Source organism: Cibotium barometz, chromosome 14, assembly GCF_041138505.1.
Source record: "Cibotium barometz isolate CiBa-2024 chromosome 14, ASM4113850v1, whole genome shotgun sequence".
In the NCBI taxonomy this organism is placed as follows: domain Eukaryota; kingdom Viridiplantae; phylum Streptophyta; class Polypodiopsida; order Cyatheales; family Cibotiaceae; genus Cibotium; species Cibotium barometz.
The window spans coordinates 56171044-56194655 of record NC_141059.1 but is presented as its reverse complement, the minus strand read 5'-3'; the positions used below and the strand labels follow the sequence as shown (position 1 = coordinate 56194655).

The 23612-nt window shown below is 46.5% G+C and overlaps 1 protein-coding gene across 2 annotated transcripts in view; it reads right to left on the bottom strand.

Moving 5' to 3' along the window:
* Window positions 1-23612, bottom strand: part of LOC147632228 (uncharacterized) — an 87974-nt gene that overhangs the window by 23487 nt on the left and 40875 nt on the right. The gene's annotated exons all lie outside the window — the stretch shown is intronic.

Sequence of the window (23612 nt, the reverse complement as noted above, 5' to 3'; positions counted from 1 at the left end):
TTCAGTTGTATTTCTTCTTCTTGTACATATACACAGGACTAGTTTAGGACTCTTGTGTGTGTTGTGTGTGTGATTCCGCCACACTCCTCTCTCTATCTCTGGAAAACCCTAGCACACAGGTGCAAGTGTTCTACAGTTGGTATTACAGCCTAGGGAACTTGCAAATTTCTTATCTTTTCTGGCACCCGTGTGCGTTCGGGTTTGGAGTCTTCATTATCAGCCACATCTGAACTTGAATTTCAGTTGCATTACGTCTTCTTGTACATAATACACGAGAGTAGTTTCGGGCTCATGTGTGTTGGAAGTGTGATTCTGCTGCTCTCCTCTCTCTCTCTCTCTCTCTCTCTCTCTCTCTCATATCTTTGAGCTCACGGGCATTGGATATATTGTTGCTTTGTGGATTTCCGCAAGGCTTTTGATACCGTCCCACGGGCAGACTAGTGAGGAGACTGCAAGATATGGGAGTGCCAGCAACGATGCTTTGGGGATCATTACACTCTATGAGTCAGTCCTCACAGGCAGAGTACGGGCTCTAGGAGGTGACTCAAAGATCATACATAGCACTATCGAGGTGAAGCAGGGCTGCCCCTTGTTTCCTACTCTATTTGGTCTACACATTGACGAGATCTCGGATTACATAGACAAATAGAAAGGACCAGGAGAACATTTAGCAGGAGTCCTGTAACTCACGGCGGTGCCCAGGGGACTAGGGCCTTTGACACACTTGTTGATACCATCAATGAATATTAAAACATTTAAACATGGCCACAGCCTTAACACATATCCATCATCACTTTGCATAGAACATAAAGCTGGACAAAACATCCACAAATGCTGAAAATGGAGCTTGCACATGTGACACCGCATAGAGGCCGAATGGACAGACCCCCCCCCCGGACAGATTCGTCCATAGAAATTGCTTGTGAAGCCCAATATCTATATAAATCTCGTCCAAGAAAGAAATCTCCACAGATATAATCCATCTCAATGGGAGCCATAAACAATGTTTCCCTAAAACCATCTCAAGACAACCAACACCACCTTTCTTCTTGCATGGCTATGCAAGGGTTAGAGAACATCAAAAACACTTCATAGTGAATAGCAAAAGCACCAACTTTGCAAACTCAAAGTATACTTAGCTGTTCTTTGCCAGGTTGGTCATGAAGCCAAAAGAAATATCTCCTCACCATATCCTTAAGATATCCCGAGATATATCTCCATATAGCTTGCCTGTAAGCTTGATAATATAATCCACAATATCCATATGGAAAGAGTGCTAAATGTGTGCACATAAAGCCAACTCCATGCTTCCAAGATAAATTTTGTGAATTCATAAATCCTTAGACCAAGTTGTCTATTGCTCATGCTCTTGCTTCATAGGCTCTGAAGTGGCTGGCCATGCTTAATAGCAATGATGGTAAGTGTGGTCCTCACTTGAGATCTTTTCTCTTCCTTATTGATAGAAGGAAGCCTCCACTTCCAAGGAAGCCTATGCTCTGATACCAATATAACTCGCGGCGGTACCCGGGGGACTAGGGCCTTTGACACACTTGTTGATACCATCAATGCATATTAAACGATTTAAACATGGCCACAACCTTGACACATATCCATCATCACTTTGCATAGAACATAAAGCTGGACAAAACATCCACAAATGCTGAAAATGGAGCTTGCACATGTGACACCACATAGAGGTCGGAATGGGCCGACTCCCCTCCCCCCTTGGAGTATTTTATTACCCAAGGAGAATAATATCATGTACAAGCTTTGAGGGCCTTACTCTCCCCACAGGAGATGCCGGATTATCCATATACAAATGCCATAACACAGCCCAACACGAGGCTACCAAGCCGGAACATAGGCTGTAGAAATGCCGAGCCAACAATATAATCCATATACCTCCGAGTGGGTACTGATTCTTCCCCAAAAACCACGGGTCTTCATGCAATAGAGCAAGTACAGCAAGTACAACTCTCCATTCAGCCGATACAGCAGGTACAATGGCTGGTACAGCCGGTACAATGGTTGGTACAATAGATATAGTGACTGGTACAACCGGTACGGTGGTTGGTACAAGTACGGATGCTGGTACAGCATGTACAGTGACTAGTACAGCAAGTACAGTGGCTTCAGTATTTCTTCGCGATGGAAGCCTCCAAAACAGTCCCCAACAGCCGGTATTCTTCATGGGCAGCCTTCAAGAGAGAGAGAAAGAGAGTAGCCATCATTAGGGCAGCCTGTAACGGCGGTAGAGGCTAGTGTGCAACAAGAGAGCCTCATTAATGAAGAGAGAGGGCTCCAATTTATAGATTTGGGCCTCCCATGAGCTAAAATGGCAAGAGAAGGCTATAATGACAAGTGGAGAGCCACACAATAGCTGAAATGACAAGTGTGAGGCCACTTGTCTCACTTTGATCCACTTTCTAACAAGTGTCAGGCCACTTGTCTCACTTTAGTCCACCTTCTTGCCACATGTCCCAATCTAAGAGATGGGTCCTTCCATAATCTTTACCTCTAAAAATATCCCAACTAGTAGACATTCTATCATAGGCACTTTGCCAACTCTTGGTATCTGCTCAATTCCAGATGTAATGATGCGAACAGAATTTCCATCGGAGTCGGGCCAAAAATAGCAACTCTCCTAAATTTTAGGAGTGTGGTCCTTTGTATTCTAGGATAATCCCCCATTCCCCAAGCTTGTACTTTCCAAATATTCAGACATCCTGGAGTCCACCAGACCCCTTTCATACTGGGAAATGTCCAGGCTGGTGACAAGTCCTGATACCAATCCTCTTGTATGCAAATGATATTGTTCTTCACCAGAGGGGCTTCAAAGGCATTTGGATGCATTAAGGGCCTTTAGCAAGGACCGCGACCTCACTGTGAACCTTGGAAAGACCAAGGTCATGATCTTTAACATCTCCCCACAGTGAATAAGTAGATCTCCAGTACAGTTTACATATAGTGGAAAGCATGTGCAGTATGTTACCTCATATGTATACCTTGGGATCACTTTTGCTGGACCTCAGTTCTCAATGCGGAAGGCGGCCGAAGCTAGATTGATGAGGGGATATGCAACCCTTGGCTCGTTAGAGAGGCAATAATCACAGATACAGTTTCAGGAGACGAGGACAAAGCGCTATTTGATACTCTAGTTACACCTGCACTACTGTATGGTGTCCCCAGCTGGGCTCCCAGCTTATACCACAGGAGGAGACAGTGGAGAGCCCCGGCCGAGACAGATACAGAGGAGGCATATGATGGGTGGAAGCCGATGGAGAGGCCCCTAGTGGCGATGATCTCGCACATGATTAGGAGTAAGCCATCAGTGCCACATGAGATTGTGCGAGCAAAGATGCGGGCTGCACTGATAGTGACAGAGGCTTTATTCCAGACAGTGACATAATGGAACAGGCTATGGGAGCTTCCACTAGATAGATAACCCCACCTAGCCCTGGAGTCCTTGAGACAGTTCAAGGGAGATACAAAGTGCTCGTATGCACAAGTAGGCACTTGGTTTGGCATGCACGGCATGCAGATGGAGGCACTCCCCCAGTTCAAGTACAGCATAGAGGCCCCATCTGTTGCTCTCAGCCGCACACAGCGGAACAGGGTTATCAGGAAGGACATTATCAAACTGAATACTCAAAGGACATGGAGTTCACATAGTCGTCCACTATGGTCGAAGATGGCCTTCTACAGAGATGACCTCCTATGCCTGACAAAGGATGGCTTCATCTTCCGCCCACACTACATGGACACACACCTATCTTTTGGGGTGAGATGTGCAATCAACCAGATCTGCATCTTGATCCTCGTCTCACCAGCTGAGAGTGGAGACTACCAAATATGGGCCAGGACAGCCCCACCAGAGGACAGGATATACCACCCTTCCATGAATGAACATGCTCGCTGGGGTTTTCCCTTCCACGAGGCTTTACTCACCAAGGCAACTGCCCTTCCATGAGTTCACGTCATCACTCACCAGGGCTACCACCCTTCCATGAGTGAATCCAGATCACATGACCCTTGGCGTAGACATAAGTCCCCAACCAACAAGGCGTCATGTCCACTCTATCACATGCACTCCATGCCGATACCCAAAACATACACTTTGGAGGAGAGATGGGCTCAAGTTCACTCTACCACATGCACTCCGTGTTGGTACTCCCACCACACACCTAGGAGGAGAGGTGGGCTCAAGTTCACTCTACCACGTGCATTCCATAGTGGTATCCTAATCACAGACTTGAAGGAGAAGTGGGCTCAAGTTTAGAAGATAAGATGAGAATAAGTCACAGGCATAAATATCCCAGTTCTCCCATAAGCATGTCCGCAACAGATAGTTTTGCAGGCATTTCAGCCGCCAATAGAAATCTATAGAAAATCCTCGATCCATGAGATATCCATGAATTCCAGAAATCCACTGCATCCCAAATAAAGGGAGCCAAAAACATACTCCATCCAAGGAAAAAGGAGCCAAAAACTCAATCCATAGTCCTTGGACATATCCGTAAGAAAACCATATAGACCAGGCTTTTCAACCATAATGTTTACCTGAAACAATTCAAGGCAAACAAACAACACACAATTCTCCTTGTACGAGCATACAAGGGTTAGGTGTCCAAAAACCATAGTCACATGGGACAGGGAACGGGGACGGGCATGGGGAACAGCAACAGGCAGGGAACGGGGGGACGGGAACGATATATGGAATATGCAACTTTTTGACTACAAAGCACACTAAATAAAATAACATTTATGTTTTTACACTTTGAACTTTCAAGGCATCACTTTAAATGTACAATACATGGCGCAAACACCGAACAAGCGCTAATAAGTACACCAAACAGGCTTAAGGCTTAAAAGTTAAGAGGCTAGAGCTTAGAGAAAGCTTGCGGGTTGAGAGAAAGAAAGAAAGAAAGAAAGATATATTAACGTCCTGTCGAGGCCAAAGCTGACCTATAGGACAGATCAGAATACATCTTTGGTTACAATCCACTTCGGGGTATCGGTTAAAGAAAAGTGCATGTGGGATCAAAAAGAAACTAACTTCAAAGCTCTCATGACTCATGAGAGTTACATGTTACAATGGTAAAATCACCATGTGCTTAATGTGATTAGATATGTATAAGTATCAAGTTCATGTCCTTCAAAAGGAGGGTGGACCTTTAAAATCTTTGATGATAGCTTTTCCTCCTCTATAGACCGCCCACTTCCCTTGTTTCCTTGCTTCTCTGACTTTGGCCAGTTCCCCCGCTCTATTCTTTAGTTGTAGTGGGGTCAACTCATCAGAAATCCACACCGAGGTACCTTGCAATGATTTAGTCTGCTTCATTACCTTGATCTTATCAATCATATCATAGTATCGAACCCTAGCCTGTTTCCCTTTAATTTGAATGTCAGTTGGGTCACCAAGGTCTATAAAAGGTACCACTTTAGTGAGTCGTTCCTTTATGATATCTACATCCAAGATGTATCCCTCTAGCTGTTCATCTGTGTTGGTACCTACTGACCAATCTTCTGGCAAGCCCCCAATTCGAACAAAAGTTTCCAGGCTTTTGACCCTTTCATTTTCTTTCAGGACTGACAGTACTTCACTGACAAAGTTCTCTGATTTTACCTGAGGTTTTGTGCTTTCTTGTTGTGTTTCCTGTATTTTTTGGGTTGCTTCTTGGGCTGCTTCCTGAATCTCCTGCTTGTTCTTGATGTCCTGCAATTGAGCTTCGAGGCCAGCAATCCTTGTTTCTTGACTGGCAATCTTTGTTTCCTTGTGTGTCAGCTCAGTTTTGAGGGTGGAGACCTCCTGTTGCAATTTCTTCAGTTCTCCCATGATGAAGATCTCCCATGGGGATTGAGGTTTGATAAGGGGTGGAAGGGGGGGTGGGTTCGAGGCCATGGTTGCAAATGACTTCAGTTTAGGGGCCATGTTGTATCACGGGGGTGCTGAAAATAGCCCACAGGGAGCCCCCCCCCTCCCCCTCAGGGGGGTACTGAATTTAAACCCTACTCAAGAGAGGGTAAGGGCGAGCAGAGGAGCAGAGGAGGGGGCTGCTACTACAGCGGCGACGAGAGGGGCAGGCCCTGCTGCAGCGGCGACGGGAGAGAGAGAGAGAGAGAGGAAGTGACGGGGAGAGAGAGAGAGAGAGAGAGAGCGGAGAGGGGGGGGGCTGGGTCTGTGGCGGGAAGAGAGAGAGAGGAAGTGACGGGGAGAGAGAGAGGGAGAGAGAGAGCGGGGGGGGCAGGAGGGCAGGGGCAGCAGCAGGTGACGGGGAGAGAGAGAGAGAGAGAGAGCAGGGGGCGCAGGCCGAGAGCAGGGGGCGCAGGCGGAACAGCGAAGAGCAGGTGACGGGGAGAGAGAGAGAGAGAGAGCAGGGGGCGCAGGCCGAGAGCAGGGGGCGCAGGCGGAACAGCGAAGAGCAGGTGACGGGGAGAGAGAGAGAGAGAGAGCAGGGGGCGCAGGCGGAACAGCGAAGAGCGGGGCAGGCCCTGCTGCAGCGGCGACGGGAGAGAGAGAGAGAGAGAGGAAGTGACGGGGAGAGAGAGAGAATGAGAGAAGAGAGAGAGAGAGTGAGGGGGAGAGAGAGAGAGAGAGAGAGAGAGAGAGAGAGAGAGCTGCTTAAGCTTAAGAGTGGGGAGAGGGAGTGGGGAGGTTGGCCAAGAGTGAGAGAGTGGGAGAGCGAGAGAGGAGAGCTCAAGCCTTATAGGCGGCTCCAAGGCTCAAGCATGGTGCAGGTCACGGCAGGCCACAGTGCCAACAGGAGAAAACGGGCACAGCTGCCAGCCACCAACGGGAGAAAATGGGCAGAAGCAACGGCCATAAACAGCAGAAAAAACCATAGGAAAAAAAACGGCCAAAAAACCAGCGGAAAAAAAAAAAGGCGTCCCGGCTGCCTCGTTCCAGACCCGTCCCCAAAAAGGTACGCCTCCTTTTGTCCACCCGTCCAAGCCCAAAAACAATAGTATGTCCAGCCCATCATTAATGATATGTGAACACACCGACTTATAAATATTATAAGTCACTTTGATGAATAAAATCCCATGCTACTCATGTTGTATGCCCATCTTTCAGGCCAAACCATGCCAGTAAAATGCTGTCGCTTTCTTCTATGGAAAGTCCACATTCACAACTTGGTTCCGCTCAGTGTGTGAAACACTAGTCAAGACTGGTGAAGGGACCAAATGATGACACCGAGACAAAGGATCATTACTTATTCCGATGCCCTCCCTGTATACTATGAGATTCGGGAGAGGTTCGACTGCCTCTTCCGGGATGGGTTCGGACCTTTTTCCAGGATCATGGACTTCCCAGATCAGAGATGCCTCGGACTTTTTCTTCTAGAGCTTCACAGACACAAGGAGTCCTTAGTGAGATCCAAATCAACTATACTTGCTCGAGGACCAGCACAGAGAGCTCTCACAGACTTCTTCCAGACCAGAGCTTCAAGGGCCGATCCACCCACCATACCCGGACCACAGGCTAGTGCAGGAGCTCGGCCAAGAGGTGTGACACTCGACAGAGCCACTGAGTTATGCAGAGCTCGACGCCCCAAACCCCATGGCCCTCGCCCACGGCCACACCACCACAGGAGGATCCGAGCCATCATCTCCCACCATCGCGGACCTTCACGCGTCAGCTCAGTTTTACGACCTTGAGCACCATGTCACAACGGCCCATGAGGGATGTATTAAGGTGATATGAGAGCCCTCTACTCGTGTACCTAGATCAGATTTTATAGTTCTAGATTTTTGTTATCTTTCTTTATTACTATTTTGTACCCAGGATGATGTACCTCATGGATATGATGTAACCTTTTGGTCTCATAGATCATCTTGGCCTTTTGAAGATGTAAATACAACTTTCTTTCTTTCTTTCTTTCTTTCTCTCTCAAACCCTAGCACATAGGCGCAAGCATTCTATAGTTGGTATCAGAGCCTAGGAAGCCTCCAAATTTCTTTTCTTTATCGGCACCCGTGTGCGTTCGGGTTTGGGAAAAGTGAATATTTGGGTTCTCTCCATTGCACCTGGGTTATTTGGGGTATATTGTCCCATCAAACCTTACCTCAACACGCAAGGCTGAGATCCCTCACCCAATCCTTGATCACTAGATATTTGTCATGGATTCATAACTCATTGATTTGCTTCTCAGCATGAAGGCATCCATGGACGCGCACAGGTAACTAAAATGGAGGTTGTATCTGCCCGTCTCGACAGGAAAGAGAGTCCGCACCTCGAGCACCTAGTATTCCGGAACTCGAATCTACAAGGGCCCGTGCTTCAAAGCAAGTGCTGGACGATTCTGAGAACAAAGTGGAAAAACTTTTTGGAGGAGGGATTTTCACTCCTTTGGATGCACGCAAGCTGTGTTGGATGAACTTCGCTAAAGAGTTGAGCAGTCATCATTCTACACCTGCGCGTAGTCGGCAGGAGAGACGCCATTCGCATCACCAACGGCCTCCTTTGCCGAGTCCCTCTCCACCGGATTCTCCGAACAGTTCCTGCTCGCCTTCACCGCCTCAACATGGAGGGACTACTAGTTTGCCGAGTTCTTCCTCCATGCCTCATGAGAAACAAGCTCAATTAATGAAGCTTTTGAAGCCTCCCAAGTTGAACAAGAAGATGGATGGAGAAGTCCTGCGAGATGGCTGCCACGCTGGCAGCAATAGGTGGTTCAAATATTTTTCACCTCCATTTGGTGCATATGGCTTTGATGAGTGCCGCTCTCTTGTGGTGGGAAGACCACCTTAGGCACCACCAAGGTGGAAAGGTACGGTAAGGTATGCATTCAAGTACAGGTTGAGATTTTGAGGTACGTTAAATACGTAAGGTTCGTAAAAACATGAAAAATATTCTATATAGTTTACATATATATACAAAAAAATGAATGAAAAAACAATTCATTTCTGAACATTCAACAACAACACAATTACCAAAATGAGAGCTCCATCTGTCAACATGTTTCCTTCACTATCATACTCTCATCTCTAGCTCTGCAATGGCGGTGGCCGCAGTAGCTGGCACCGCATAATCATCATCTCTTGCTACAATGTCTGTATCAATGAGAGGAATGGCTATGTTTGCACTTTGCATAAGTCAACTAAAATCGGAGACGGCAACCGGCCTAGGGTTTTTTTTGACCCAAAATGTTTTTAAAAATTGCCACGTACTTGCCAATGAGGTGATAGCTCAACTGGTGAAGGTGTTTGCCTAGGACCAAGAGGTCTTGGGTTCAAAACCCCCCTTGGTGCTTCCTTGGCGGCATCGCCTATGGATGGATAAATAAGTGGCTACAAACCGGCGCCTACGAGTGGTGAAAAATCGGTAACTGCGGGAGGATCTTGGACAAAAGGTTAGTCAAGGGAAAAGCCCGCCGGGGGGGGGGGGCGTACGGATCCGTACAATACAGTACTTACTCTACACTAAAACGTACCTTATAATAAGGTGCGTACGTACTAATGCAACCTTCGGCACCACTCCGTGACTTGCTAGGATGACCGCCACAAGGCGGTCTTGAAACAGTTTATTCTCGTAGATTATCAACATGAATTGAAGAAACAACGTTTTATGCAAAAAACATGGCAAATCGATGACCAACTATATCTCACTCATTTCTAGAAGCTTTTGCTCATGCTTCCAAGGACTGTCCGGCAATCGTAGAAGGTTGAGCGATTTGTGGATGGTTTGAAACCATCTTTGCAAGCAGACATTTGTGCACATCGGCCCCATGATTTTTCAGATGCAATTTGTCTTGCTACAACCCTCCAGACACAAGAGAGCTCCAAGTCTCGGACTCAACAACAACGGAAGTAGACAGGCAAAGACAAGGGTAAGGCCAAGGATGATAAGGACAAGGCAACTCGGAGAGCCTCGGTGGCTCGCCTCACCCCTAAACAGCATCACACCAAGATGGTTGCTGGACAATGCTTTTATTGCGTCTCCACTAAGCATATTGGAAAGGCCAGTCTGAAGAACACGAGGAAGCTAAATGGTAAGGGCAAGGAGAAGTCCAAGGAGAAGGCCAGTTTGTCTGCCACAATCGTATTTGACACCGACTGTTGGGTAGGAGGGAAGCTAGCCTGCACACACATACACATGCACGCAACCTCAAGCACAGAGAAACGTGAGTGCAGGAAAAGATGTACTCTATATATTAATATGAAAGTACAATGTTAGTACATAAAGTAGCCTAGGGCAAGGTGCCCAACACACATAAGTGTGTTCACACGGGAAAAAACTTGTGTCTAGTCACAGGGAAAAAATGCCCGTGAGTAAGCTGTGTTCACACCTGAACTAGCCGGGAGTGGTCATGACCAACAAAACCCCCTCAAGTGAATGGTGTGAACGGGGACAGGGTGTAGCAGACTACCCTGGAAGAGGCTGTAAGCTTAAAGCTTCGCGGAAAGCTTCAAACTTTTCCCTCGAAAGAGGCTTTGTAAACCCATCTGCTATATTGGCATGTGTAGACACATAAGCGAGGCAATCTCTCCTCCATGGAGCCTTTCCCTGACATAGTGATAGTGAACCTCAATATGCTTTGTGCGGGCATGAAATACTGGGTTTCATGCAACTGCCAAAGCACTCTGACTGTTAGTGTAAATGGTGGTAGGGGACTGCTGTCCAACACCAAGATCGGCTAGAAGGCATCGTAGCCAAACACATTCAACAATAGCTGTAAAGGCTGCCCTGTATTCAGCTTCACAACTAGAAGTGGCCACTGTAGGCTGCTTCTTACTGAGCCATGAGATGCATGAGTCACCAAGAAGAAAACAGTTACCACTGGTTGAGTCACCAAGTGACAGTTTCCTGGTTCCATAGGAGTAGAAACAAGTTTACGATCTATCATGTGAAAACGCTCAAGGAGCTGCTCAACATATCTACACTGAGATAACATGATACCACCCTCAAAAGGTATAAACTGTATGCCCAAATAGTAATGTAAATGCCCCATGTCTGTGACATCAAATGCATGCTGCAAATCAACTTTAAAAGCTGAGATATCACCCTCTTCAAGGCCAGTGACGAGCATGTCATCCACATAAAGAATAAGGATGAGAACATTGTTCCCAATGTGGCGTACATAAAGGGGCGTACATAAAGTGTACTCTCAGCTAAACTATTCTGAAACCCTTTGGCAGTCAAGTATGTATGAATTTTGTGGTACCAAGCACGAGGAGCCTGTTTAAGACCATACAGTCCTTTATGTAAACAACATACTTTATTTTCTGCACCTTTTTGAACAAAGCCAGGAGGCTGAGACACATAAACTTCCTCTTGCAAATCGCCATTCAAAAAAGCAATTATAACATCCAACTGATGTACATGCCACTGCTTGTGGACAACCAATGCAATAACAATACGTATGGTAGTCATACGTGAAGTGGGAGCAAAAGTCTCCTCATAGTCAATGCCCTCACGTTGGGCATTTGGCGACCAAGCGAGCCTTATGGCGATCAACTGAACCATCAGGCTTACGCTTAAGTTTGAAAACCCATTTTGTGCCAATAGCACGCTTGCCCGAGGGCAAGTCACATAACTCCCAAGTACCGTTTTTGTCGATGGAGTCTAACTCCGAACGCATGGCTGCCACCCAATGGTCATCCTCCAATGCATCAACATGAGAAATGGGCTCCTCATTACAAGCGGTGGCAACAAGAGCTGTATCCACATAATGTGAAGATGCATGGTGAGAAGCAGCACGTGTACGACCTGGCATAAATGTAGACTATTTGCTATCACGCAAAGTGTCAACCAGCCATCTAGGAACAATTTTTGACTTCCTAGTATCTGCATCTTCCTCTGCCAATGCATCACCCAAGGTATCTTGATGAATTTGAGGCATTTCAGGATCAATTTGGGGCAACTTCAGCTGCTGATTTTGCTGGTTTTCAGCAGGCATAGGTGGCTGTAAATGAGCTGAAACTTGCTGTACATTGTCCACATTTGAATTGAATAAAGGCAACAAAGTATCAAAGACATCTTCCGGCCCAATAGACGGCTGTTTGGTACATGAGACAAGTGGTTGAGATGCATATTCGTCAAAGATAACATCTCTTGACACAATGATCTTGCCTGTATTAGGCACATAGAGTCTGTATACTTTACTCTCAGTACTATAACCAATGAAAATGCATTTGATTACCTTTGCATCTAGCTTATGTCACCAGCCTGGACATTTCCCAGTTTGAAAGGGGTCTGGTGGACTCCAGGATGTTTAAATATTTGGAAAGTACAAGCTTTGGGAATGGGGGATTATCCTAGAATACAAAGGACCACACTCCTAAAATTTAGGAGAGTTGCTATTTTTGGCCCGATTCCGATGGAAATTCTGTTCGCGTCATTACATCTAGAATTGAGCAGATACCAAGAGTTGGCAAAGTGCCTATGACAGAATGTCTACCAGTTGGGATATTTTTAGAGGTAAAGATTATGGAAGGACCCATGTCTTAGATTGGAACATGTGGCAAGAAAGTGGACCAAGGTGAGACAAGTGGCCTGACATTTGTTAGAAAGTGGATCAAAGTGAGACAAGTGGCCTCACACTTGTCACTTCAGCTATTGTGTGGCTCTCCACTTGTCATTGTAGCCTTTTTTTTGCCATTTTAGCTCATGGGAGGCCCAAATCTATAAATTGGAGCCCTCTCTCTTCATTAATGGAGGCTCTCTTGCTGCACACTAGCCTCTACCACCGTTGAAGGCTTCCCTAATGCTGCTCTCTTTCTCTCTCTCTTGAAGGCTGCCCATGAAGAATACCGGCTGTTGGGGACTGTTTTGGAGACTTCCATCGCGAAGAAATACTGAAGGCAAGGGCATTTAATTATTTATTATGATTTCTAGCCATTGTACTTGTTGCACCAGCATTTGTACTTGCTGTATCTGCTATACCAACCACCGTACCGGTTGTACCAGCCACTGTACCTACTGTACTAGTCATTGTACTTGCTATACCAACCACTGTACCGGCTGTACCAACCACTGTACCTATTGTACCAACCATTGTACTTGCTGTACCAGCCATTGTACCTGCTGTACCGGCTGAATGAAGTTGTACTTGCTGTACCAGCTCTATTGCATGAAGACCCGTGGTTTTTGGGGAAGAATCAGTACCCACACGGAGGTATATGGATTATATTGTTGGCTCGGCATTTCTACAGCCTATGTTCCGGCTTGGTAGCCTTGTGTTGGGCTGTGTTATGGCATTTGTATAGGGATAATCCGGCATCTCCCGTGGGGAGAGTAAGGCCCTCAAAGCTTGTACATGATATTATTCTCCTTGGGTAATAAAATACTCCAAGGGGGGGTCGGCCCATTCCGGCCTCTATGCGGTGTCACACGTGCAAGCTCCATTTTCAGCATTTGTGGATGTTTTGTCCAGCTTTATGTTTTATGCAAAGTGATGATGGATATGTGTTAAGTCTGTGGCCATGTTTAAGTGTTTTAACATGCATTGATGGTATCAACAAGTGTGTCAAAGGCCCTAGTCCCCCGGGCACCCGCTGCGAGTTACAGCTTATGTCTTTGTTGTGTGGGCACATGCATATATGCCAAACACCCAAAGACTCTCATATGAGTCACCACTAGAATCCTGCCATTCCCTGCTTCATAGGCAGTCTTAGATTTCAAGGCTTTAACGGGGCAACGGTTAAGCACATAATTGGCACACATAACTGCCTCAAGCCAAAACTTACTGGACAGATCCTTGCGTTTGAGCATGCAACGTGCCATCTCCATGAGTGTACGGTTACGTCTCTCTGCAACTCCATTTTGCTGAGGAGTATGGGGGGTAGTGCACTGATGAGAAATACCATGTAACTGCATGTAAGCTGTGAACTCATTTGACAAATATTCCCCCCCTCGATTTGTACGCAATGTGACAAGCTTGTGTCCACAAGCATTTTCAGCCATGGGACGAAGTCTCTGAAAGCTGCAAAGGCACCTGACTTCATTTTTAAACCGAACACCAAACAAAACCGAGTGTAATCATCAATGAACGTGATGAAAAGTACAAGTGTCCTCCAAAAGATGGAGCCCTCATGGGGCCACAAAGATCTTTCCAAGGATGCATCCCTCACATACATGCTTGAAGGGAACCTGCATAGGAGGAAGCTCATGCACTATACCTTGCTTCTGCACGCGTACAAGAGATAGGAAGTTCAAGTGACCAAACCGAGCATGCCATAACTCAGTGTCACTCAACACACGGGATGTGGAGGCAATCATAGCATCATGAGAATAAGTACTCCTGTCAAACATATCAAGCTTATACAAGCCACTGCATAATGTCCCAGAAAGCATAAGAGAAGCTGAATCTCTGCTGTCATACATTGAGCAACAATGATCAAAAAATTGAACCTTAAACCCAGATAATGCAAGGGCTGAAACAAAAATGAGATTCTTCTTAATGCCTGGTACATATAAAGTGTCACAAAGAGTAAAGCTATCCCCATCACATGTTGTTAGCTCCACATTGCCAATGCCTTTAATGGAGTAAGAGGCATCATTGGCACACATAACTATGCCACTTGGAGGTGAATCCTGCAAATTGGCAAAGAGATCTCTGCAAGAAGTGATGTGCATAGAAGCACCACTGTCAAAGTACCAATCTCCAGCTGAGATAGACATACAAGAAGCAGGCAAACTGCATGTAACCACTAATGCATATCCCTCATGAGCAAAGTTTGCCTCTTCTTTAGTGTCCACAATAGTAGCCAAACCTTGCTGCTTCTTTTTCTTTTCACTCTCAATGCGCTTCCTACATTCCTCAATAAGATGACCAGGTTTTCTACAATAGTTGCATCTCTTCTTTTTCTTGTTGTCACCCTCTTTAGACGAGATAGAATCTGAATGGGCATGTGGTTTGCCCTTAGGTTTACCACTTGATGCCCCAGATTTACCTTTGTTTCGATCAAAGGCACCAAATGCTTGATCAGCAGAAAGCATAGTGGTCCTATTAGAACGAGACTGCTCCTCCTGCAGTAAGAGAGTCACCAACTCATCAAAGATATACAAGTTTGGATTACCCTTCATGAGTAGACGAAGAGTAGTAGCAAAACCCTGATAGGATTGTGGCAAACCCTAAAGCACTGTAGAAACAAGTGAACCATCTGGAATGACCTCATCAATATTGATGAGCTGCTCTCGCAAATCCTTGATGCGGGTAAGGAACTTGTCCATTGAGTCACCCTCATCCATATGCTCAAACTCAATCTTCTTGCGAAGATACGCAACACGGGCCTCATTGCGAACCTGATACAAAGAAGCAAGTACATCCCTGTGAAGATAATCGTAGAGGAGGTCTCCAAGCTCCTCCCCTCCGTGGAGTATGAATGGGAGAGATAATTAGGGTTAGAGTTCATGTGGGAGACATACACACAGAGAAGAAGGGAGAGAGAGAGAGAGAGTTGTGGGAATAAGTCAACTCACCAAGTGAGTGTGTGACTCCCCTATCACACATGTATATTGCACTAGAACACATAGTGCACTTAGTACATTAAAAGTACTAAGTGTACGATGTACTATAACTTATGGGCTTGTACACACTATAAGGGTGGGCATAATGCCTTTACCCCAACAACCTCCCACTTAAAGGCAAAGTGCCCTTAAAAGAAAAAACAGCATGTACATGATAATATACAAGGCTATATCAAGGCTGAAACTGGCCTCATCCAATGCCCATCAAGTGTCTGCAATGAGCAAACCGCTCCGGAGGCAAACTCTTTGTCAACAGATCAGCCGGGTTGTCATCCGTATGAATCTTAACAAGCTGAATTTGCTTGTTCTCTATCACCTCTCTGATGAAGTGATACTTCACATCCACATGCTTCGTCTTTGCATGAAAGACAAGGTTCTTTGCCAACTGGATGGCACTCTGACTGTCACAATGCAACAATGGAATATCCCCTGTATGACCCAAATCAACCACTAACCGAGATAGCCATAATGCCTTCTTGCAAGCCTCTGTGGCTGCAATATACTCGGCCTCTGTAGTAGATAAGGCTGTGCACTTCTGCATCCTGGATATCCATGACACAGCACCTCCTGTGAATGTAAACACATAACCAGTAGTAGACTTCCGGTTATCTGGATGACCGGCATAATCAAAATCCGTGTAACCATGCACTAATGCATCTTGTTTGCCAAAACAAATGCACATATCCTGTGTGCCCTTTAGGTATCTCATGACACCTTTCACTGCTTCCCAATGCTTCTTGCCAAGGTTGGCCATGTATCTAGAAACCACTCCCACTGCAAATGCAATGTCCGGCCTAGTAGCAACCATGGCATACATGAGACTGCCACAAGCTGAAGCATACGGAATCTTGGCCATATCAGCCCTGCCACTATCTGATTGTGGGCTGTCTATAGCACTGAGTTTCACATATGGAGTACTAGTCTTCTTCCCCCCGTCCATATTGAACCTCTGCAAGACTTTGCCAATGTATTCCTTCTGAGACAAATACAACACATGCTGATTTCTGTCCCGAAGTATCTGCATATCCAAAATGTGATTTGCATCACCCAAATCCTTCATATCAAAGGTTTGATGCAGCCTCTTCTTCAAGGCATCCATCTCTTTACGAGATTTCCCGGCAATCAACATATCATCAACATACAAGATGAGGATCAATAGACTGCCATCCAAAGCTTTCTTGGTGTATAAGCAATGATCTATGTCACTTCTCTTGAAATTCTGGGATTTCATGAATGTATCAAATTTATGATACCATTCCCTTGGTGCCTGTTTGAGCCCATAAAGACTCTTTTTCAGCTTGCATACAAGCTTCTCCTTTCCACTCACTGCATAACCCTTTGGCTGTTGCATATATATCTCCTCATGGAGATCACCGTGAAGAAAAGCAGTCTTCACATCCATCTGAATCAAGTCCAAATCATCATGTGCAACCAAAGCTAATACAGCTCTAAGTGTGGTCATTTTGACCACTGGAGAGAAGATTTCATCAAAGTCCACACCATATTCTTGCTTGAAGCCCTTAGCCACTAACCTGGCTTTGTATCTTGGCTTTGCATCAGGTGCAACTTTGAGCCTGTAAACCCACTTGCATGGCAAAACCTTCTTGCCTGCAAGCAAATGCACCAACTTCCATGTTCCATTTTTGTGCAGAGAATCCATCTCTGACTTCATAGCACGCTCCCAAAGAGCCTTGTCTGCCCTCATTAAAGCCTCCTTATAACATGAGGGCTCCCCACAGTCAGTGAGCATCAAGTAGTCAACCCCTGGAACAAACCTGTTAGGAGCTCTGGAGGGTCTTGTGGACCTCCGTACCTAATGACCATCATTTGCAGGTTGCTGTCCAGCCTGCATATCACCTATTGGTGGCTCCTGTTCCATGCCATAAGGCTGAAAAATCATGCCCGGTATCTCCTCTAACTGTGGCATATCCATAGGGATATTTTCTGCCATGTCTGGCTGTCCATTTGGACCATTTTCAGCATCATTTAAGGGCTGGTTTTGCTGCTGTAATGGCTGATTTACAGCCCTTGGTTGTTGTCCATGATGTCCATCATCATCAAAGATGACTCTGCCAGGCTCCTGTTGCCTTGCAGGCTCCTTATACATGCATGTTTCATCAAAAATGACATCATTGCTGCGTATAATCTTTCTATTCACGGGATCCCAAAGTCTATACCCCATTTCACCTCTGTCACCATATCCTAGGAATATGCATTTGTGAGACTTAGGATCAAGTTTGGTGCGCATTTCCCTGCGTATGTGCACGTATGCAACGCAACCAAACACTCTCAAGTGCTTGTATGACGGAGGCTTTCCTGTCCATACTTCCTCTGGCACTTTCCCACCAAGCCTCATGTTAGGTGGACGGCTGTCATAACAGCTTCAGCCCAAAAACCATGAGGTAACGCAGCATGTGACAACATAGAACGGACCTTCTCCTGTATGGTCCTGTTCATCCTCTCTGCTGTCCCGTTTTGTGGAGGATCATAAGGAGTAGAGAGCTCCCTCTTGATGCCTTTAGCATCACAAAAGTCCTAAAACTGTTTGGACATATACTCTCCACCATTGTCGGAACGCAAAGCCTTCAGTGTTTTGCCAGTTTGATTCTCAACAAGAGCAACAAACTTCTCAAACACTGAGAATGTATCACTCTTCAAATGAAGAGGATAAACCCACACCTTCCGTGTGGCATCATCGATAAAAGACACACAATATTTTTCCCCTCCCAAAGAAAGCTGAGGCATCTCACATACATCAGTATGCACAAGCTCTAACTGAGCATCTTTCTGTCCAAGAGCTTTCTTGTGGGGGCACTGTAGTTGCCTGCCATATATACAATGCTCACAAAACTGAAAACTTGAAAACTTTAGAGAAGGCAAGTAACCCAAACGAGACAATTGCTCCATTCCTTTGACACTCATGTGTCCCAACCGGCTATGCCACATAGAGATTTCCGGCAGCTCGGTTGCATTTACATTAGCATGGTGACAAACACCTGCATGCATGAAGTAAAGAGTGTCCACCTTAGAGCCTCTGGCAACAACCAGTGAGCCCTTACTAATCTTCCAATTTCCACGACCAAATGTGGTAACATAATCAGCATCATCAAGCTATCCAGTAGAAAGCAGGTTCTTCTTGATCTCAGGCACATGCCTGACATCATGGAGCATAAGCTGTGAGCCATCTGAAAATACAAGCCTCACATCACCTCTGCCAAGAATCTTGCATGCATGGTTATCACCCAAATAAACTACTCCTTCATTGCCAGCAGTATACCTGACAAACAAGTCTCTGCAACCTGTGACATGAAAGGAGGCACCTGAATCAATGATCCATGAGTGCATACCATGACCATCTCCTGTAAGAAGTGAATGGGCATCAAGTGAAGACTGCATGTGACACATTGATTTCTTCAATCTTGACTCCACTTTTGCCCTTTGGCTTTACATCTTTGGCTTCATCTTTGTCTTTGTCTTTGTCTTTTCTTCCCTTTTCCTTTTGATCATTTTTCCATTTGTAGCATTGCTTTTTGATGTGTCCCTTTTTGCCACAATAATGGCATTCCAAGTCCTTTTTGGAGCGAGACTTGCTCCTTCCCCGTTCTTGGCTTTTACCCCTTTGCTGGGATCTCCCACGTGCATTCATTGCATTGGACTTTCCAACAAAGTTCTTCTTCCTGTTCATCTCCTCTTGAAGGAGAGCACCCTCCACATCTGCATATGACAGCATAGCATTTGAATTGCTAGTGGCTGTCCTGAATGTGTCCCAACTCTCTGGCAAAGTGCATAAGAGAAAGGTGGCTTTGAACTCATCGTCCATTACCAACTTTTGATTTATAACTTGGCTGACAATACCATTAAACTCATTTAGATGAGCTGCCATAGACGCCCCTTCCTTCATTTGAAGACCTATGAGTTTCTTCAACCAATACACTTTGCTTGAGGCACTTTGCTGGCCATACAAGTCCTGCAATCTCTGCCACATTCCCCAAGCTGTCTTCTCTTCACCAATGCTGAAAAGTAAAGAGTCTGACACAGACAACATGATAGTAGATCTTGCCAGCTCATCCGTATCTTCCCACTCTTCAGCAGTAAGAGAAGCGGGCTTTACACCCCTTTCTTTGATAGACTTGTGCTGCTTCTTCTGGAGCAACACATTATAGCACTGGGTTTGCCAAATATCATAGTTATGTGAGCCTTCAAGCTTCTTGATGTGAAGCAATGAAGAGCTCTCACCTGTGGTTGCCATAGCAATATGCAACCTGTCAATGCCTGACTCCCTGCAAAATGTGCAAACACTACACCAAAAGCACACAAAGTGCTCACAGTTATTCTCCCAAGCTTTATCTCCCACTGTGGAAGCACAAATGCAACTCTACTCCCACTGTATGTGATGAAATCACCAAAATCTAGTTGCTGCAGATTTAGGACAGCACCTTAAATGTGCTCTGTTCCCCTTCCAAAGTACTGTACAGCAGTACTAAGTGCTCACCAATGATGTACCAAACCTATACCGGCAAGTACAACAGCTGAAAATGAACCTTTTCCTCACTCAAATCAATGTGCAGCCATGCCAAAACTTGTACAAAGCTGTACCAAATCTGTACCAGCAGGTACAATAGCAATAAATGCTCTCCTGGCTGTCCAAAAGAGTGAAAATCAGACTTTTACAGTCCCGAACACTGCATACAACAGTCCCGAACAGAAATTGGGCAAAAGCCCCTTGACTGCAAGCTGATTTCTGAGGATTCAAGGCATAAAAGTCTTGCCTGCTGCTTTGCCAAGCTCAACAAGCATAAAATCTTGAAAAGCCCCTTGATTTAAGATCAATTTCTGATCATACATGGTACATTAGCGCACATGAAGGCATCCAGAGTCTTCACGATGCTTCCCCCTCGCCACATATAAAGCCAATACATGAAAGCCCCTTGATTTACAGGCACATTGAGTGCTTGACAGGCATCAACACATTGCCCAAAGCATCAAATGCGATTGCCTGCATGCAAATCAATCCAATCGGCACAAAAGCCCCTTGATTTGCAGTGCAATTTGCTGCAATTTTGCCCAAATGTGCGATTTCTCACATCATACAGCATGTATGAATGCTTAATTGCACAATTACATCAAAAACCCCAAATTTTGACATCCAATTTCCTGCAAATTGATCCTGATTGTGACCAATGTCACCCAATTTTGCCAATTTTGCTCAAAAATTGAGCAATTCGGCACCTGACCTGCTCAATTGATGATTGTACATGCTCAATTGCAAATTGGACATGCAAATTCCAAAAAATTGAAGCAAATACCTCGAGTAATTTTCTGATTTTTTGTTGCAGGAAAGGGGGGTTCGCTGATGCTGTTGCAGAAAAGAGAGGGGGGGGGGGGGGGGGGGCGCTTCTTGCTGATGTTGCTACACGCTCATGCTGATCCAAACGCTGCGGAGCTCTGCTATACAGTAGAGAACTTGCCGTACAGCCAACTGTACTGGTCATACAGGCTGTACGGCGGTATACGCTGCTGTTTTTGCAGCAGCAAGTAGCGCAGAAGAGAAGACGTTTGTTGACGCGAACTTGCCCAAGGCCAGCGCTGCTGTTACGCCAGGTTCGGTGAGACTCCTTTTTGTGGACAGACGCTGACGCGTGGCGACGATGAGTTTTTGTGCCGGCTGCGTTGGAGTCAAACTCACGCGCACGAGACGTTTGTTGACGCCGCCTCCGCCTTCGCCTAGTAGCCAGCCGATTAGCGACCAACGCCTTGCTGCCTTCGCCTAGTGGCCTGCCGTCTAGCGCTCAACGATAACACGCCTTGCTACGTGCGAATGGGTACGCCGCTGCACTCCTCCGGCCTCACTCATTCACTGCACGCACATTGACTGCACGTCTCACAGAAATCTGCTGACCTCTTGCAGAAAATGCAGAAGAAGCTCAAGGCATCATCCCCATCACCATCACAGGATTTGGAACCCTGATTACGCTGGATTTGTGGGCTTCTCGATTCACTGGGGTTTCTTCCCGGCTGGAACTTCTGCATCTCAGAAATGTGCGAAAGGGATGTGCTTTACAGCTGTGGGGCCTGTGGATACCTCTGAACGTTAGCTCTGATACCAGTTGAATGGGAGAGATAATTAGGGTTAGAGTTCATGTGGGAGACATACACACAGAGAAGAAGGGAGAGAGAGAGAGAGAGTTGTGGGGATAAGTCAACTCACCAAGTGAGTGTGTGACTCCCCTATCACACATGTATATTGCACTAGTACACATAGTGCACTTAGTACATTAAAAGTACTAAGTGTACTATGTACTATAACTTATGGGCTTGTACACACTATAAGGGTGGGCATAATGCCTTTACCCCAACAGAGTACACTGTCGGATTCCCTCCTGTAATAACACCTTCCAAGTGTGCAATCCGGGAGTAAAGCCCCTCACAAACAATTTGCCCAAAAGGGCAATGCTCTGCAACTCTGGATCTAGGATCCCCAACCCGCCCGCAAATCGTGGCTGAATGATAGTGTGCCAGGCCACCCTCGCTCTCGTGTACTGAGAGCCATCCAATCACGCCCATAAGAAATTGTGGATCAACCGCTGGAGCTGAGCAATGTAAGATCTGGAGAAACACCAGCAGGAGGCAACAAACCAAGCCGTCATGGAAGCCAGCACAGGCACAAACTACTGTGCAGCAGTGATATCAATGCACACCTGAAAACCCAGATACCGACGAGCAGTCTGTCCCCTCTCCACCCAAGTGAAACCTAAAGTCTGGCCCCAGGCCTGGCCCCAGGCGCAGGTACAATCAGGATCTGTCAAAAAGCCCATAGACTTATTCCAATTGATCTTGGCACCTGCCACGAGGCAAAAGGTGTCAAGAGCAACTCGAACACTCTCCATGCTCTCCTCATCATCCTCAACGTAGAGAGCCGTGTCGTCTGCATACTCTGCAGACATCACGAAGAGCCTGGCCAGACTCAATCAGCAAGCCCTGAAGAGTGCAACATAGTACTCTGTAGCCATCCCCCAGGCATGTCTGCCCCTCCTGCTTTGTAAATGCATCTAGCAGCTCAGTCTCTGTAAATGGTGCCATCAAGCCTCCCCATCTCTGTCGTGACCACGCGGCCAGTGCACTCCCAAACTCTCTCACTGGCTGTCTCCACCTCAGCTGTATACTCCTTTGCCCTGAAGAGTGCAACATAGTACTCTGTACCATCCCCATAACCTCCTCCGGTCTTGTCCTGACCACCCCTGAACTCTCTCAAAGCTCAAACCCTCTCTCCGGACCTCCACTGGCTATGCGTCTGAAAAAACTCCTTGTTTATCCTGTCACCCTTGCGGGCCTAGAATGAAGCAAGGGAGAGGTAATAGAACTCTGAGTGGCTCTCCTCCACTGCCGCCAAGGCAACTCGGGCACTCAGCTCCTGCTCCCACCTGCTGTAGCTGCTGGATAGAGGCGAGGCTCCTCGTGAGTGCCTTTTTCTGTTGCTGCTTCTGCGAACGGCACTCCCATGCAAAACCTTGGGAAAGCCTGCTAGACTCTACCAACAAGGCTGCAACCTGCCCGGCCACATCCTCTGAATCCACCCACTCTGTCCCATAAAAGGCACAGACTCCATCAACTCCGGCTCCTGATAAGTCTGTCTGGAATGAGACACCCTCTGTGAGGATGAGACTGCAACCCCTGCTCCACTAGCAACCGAATTGGAGCATGGTCTGAGAGCGTGGTGCCTGCCACAATCCCAGTGCTTCCACCATGAGACACAGCCCACGCATCCACATAAAACCTATCAAGCCTCTCCAGCAAGCATCCACCTCCCTGACGGAAGGCCCAAGAATAGTACAAACTGTCTAGAAATCTCTGAAAAGCAGCATCCTGCCAACTGTCATAGCAATGTAGCGCAAACAGCAAGGCCTCCCAGCCCTCTTGCTCACCTCTGACTATACCCTCAAAATCTGGCCCCAGCCTCGCTGGTCATCGAGTGCACAAAGTCTTGGCTGCTGGGCAGCCAAGCACAAGTGGTGTGGGCTGCCCCTACACCAGGCCGACTGGCTGGGCAGGGCCCTGGGCCCTGTTGGCTGCCTGGCCAGGGCCCCTAGGGCTGGCCGACAGCCTGCCCAGCCCATGCTAGGGCTGGTGGGCACAGCATTGG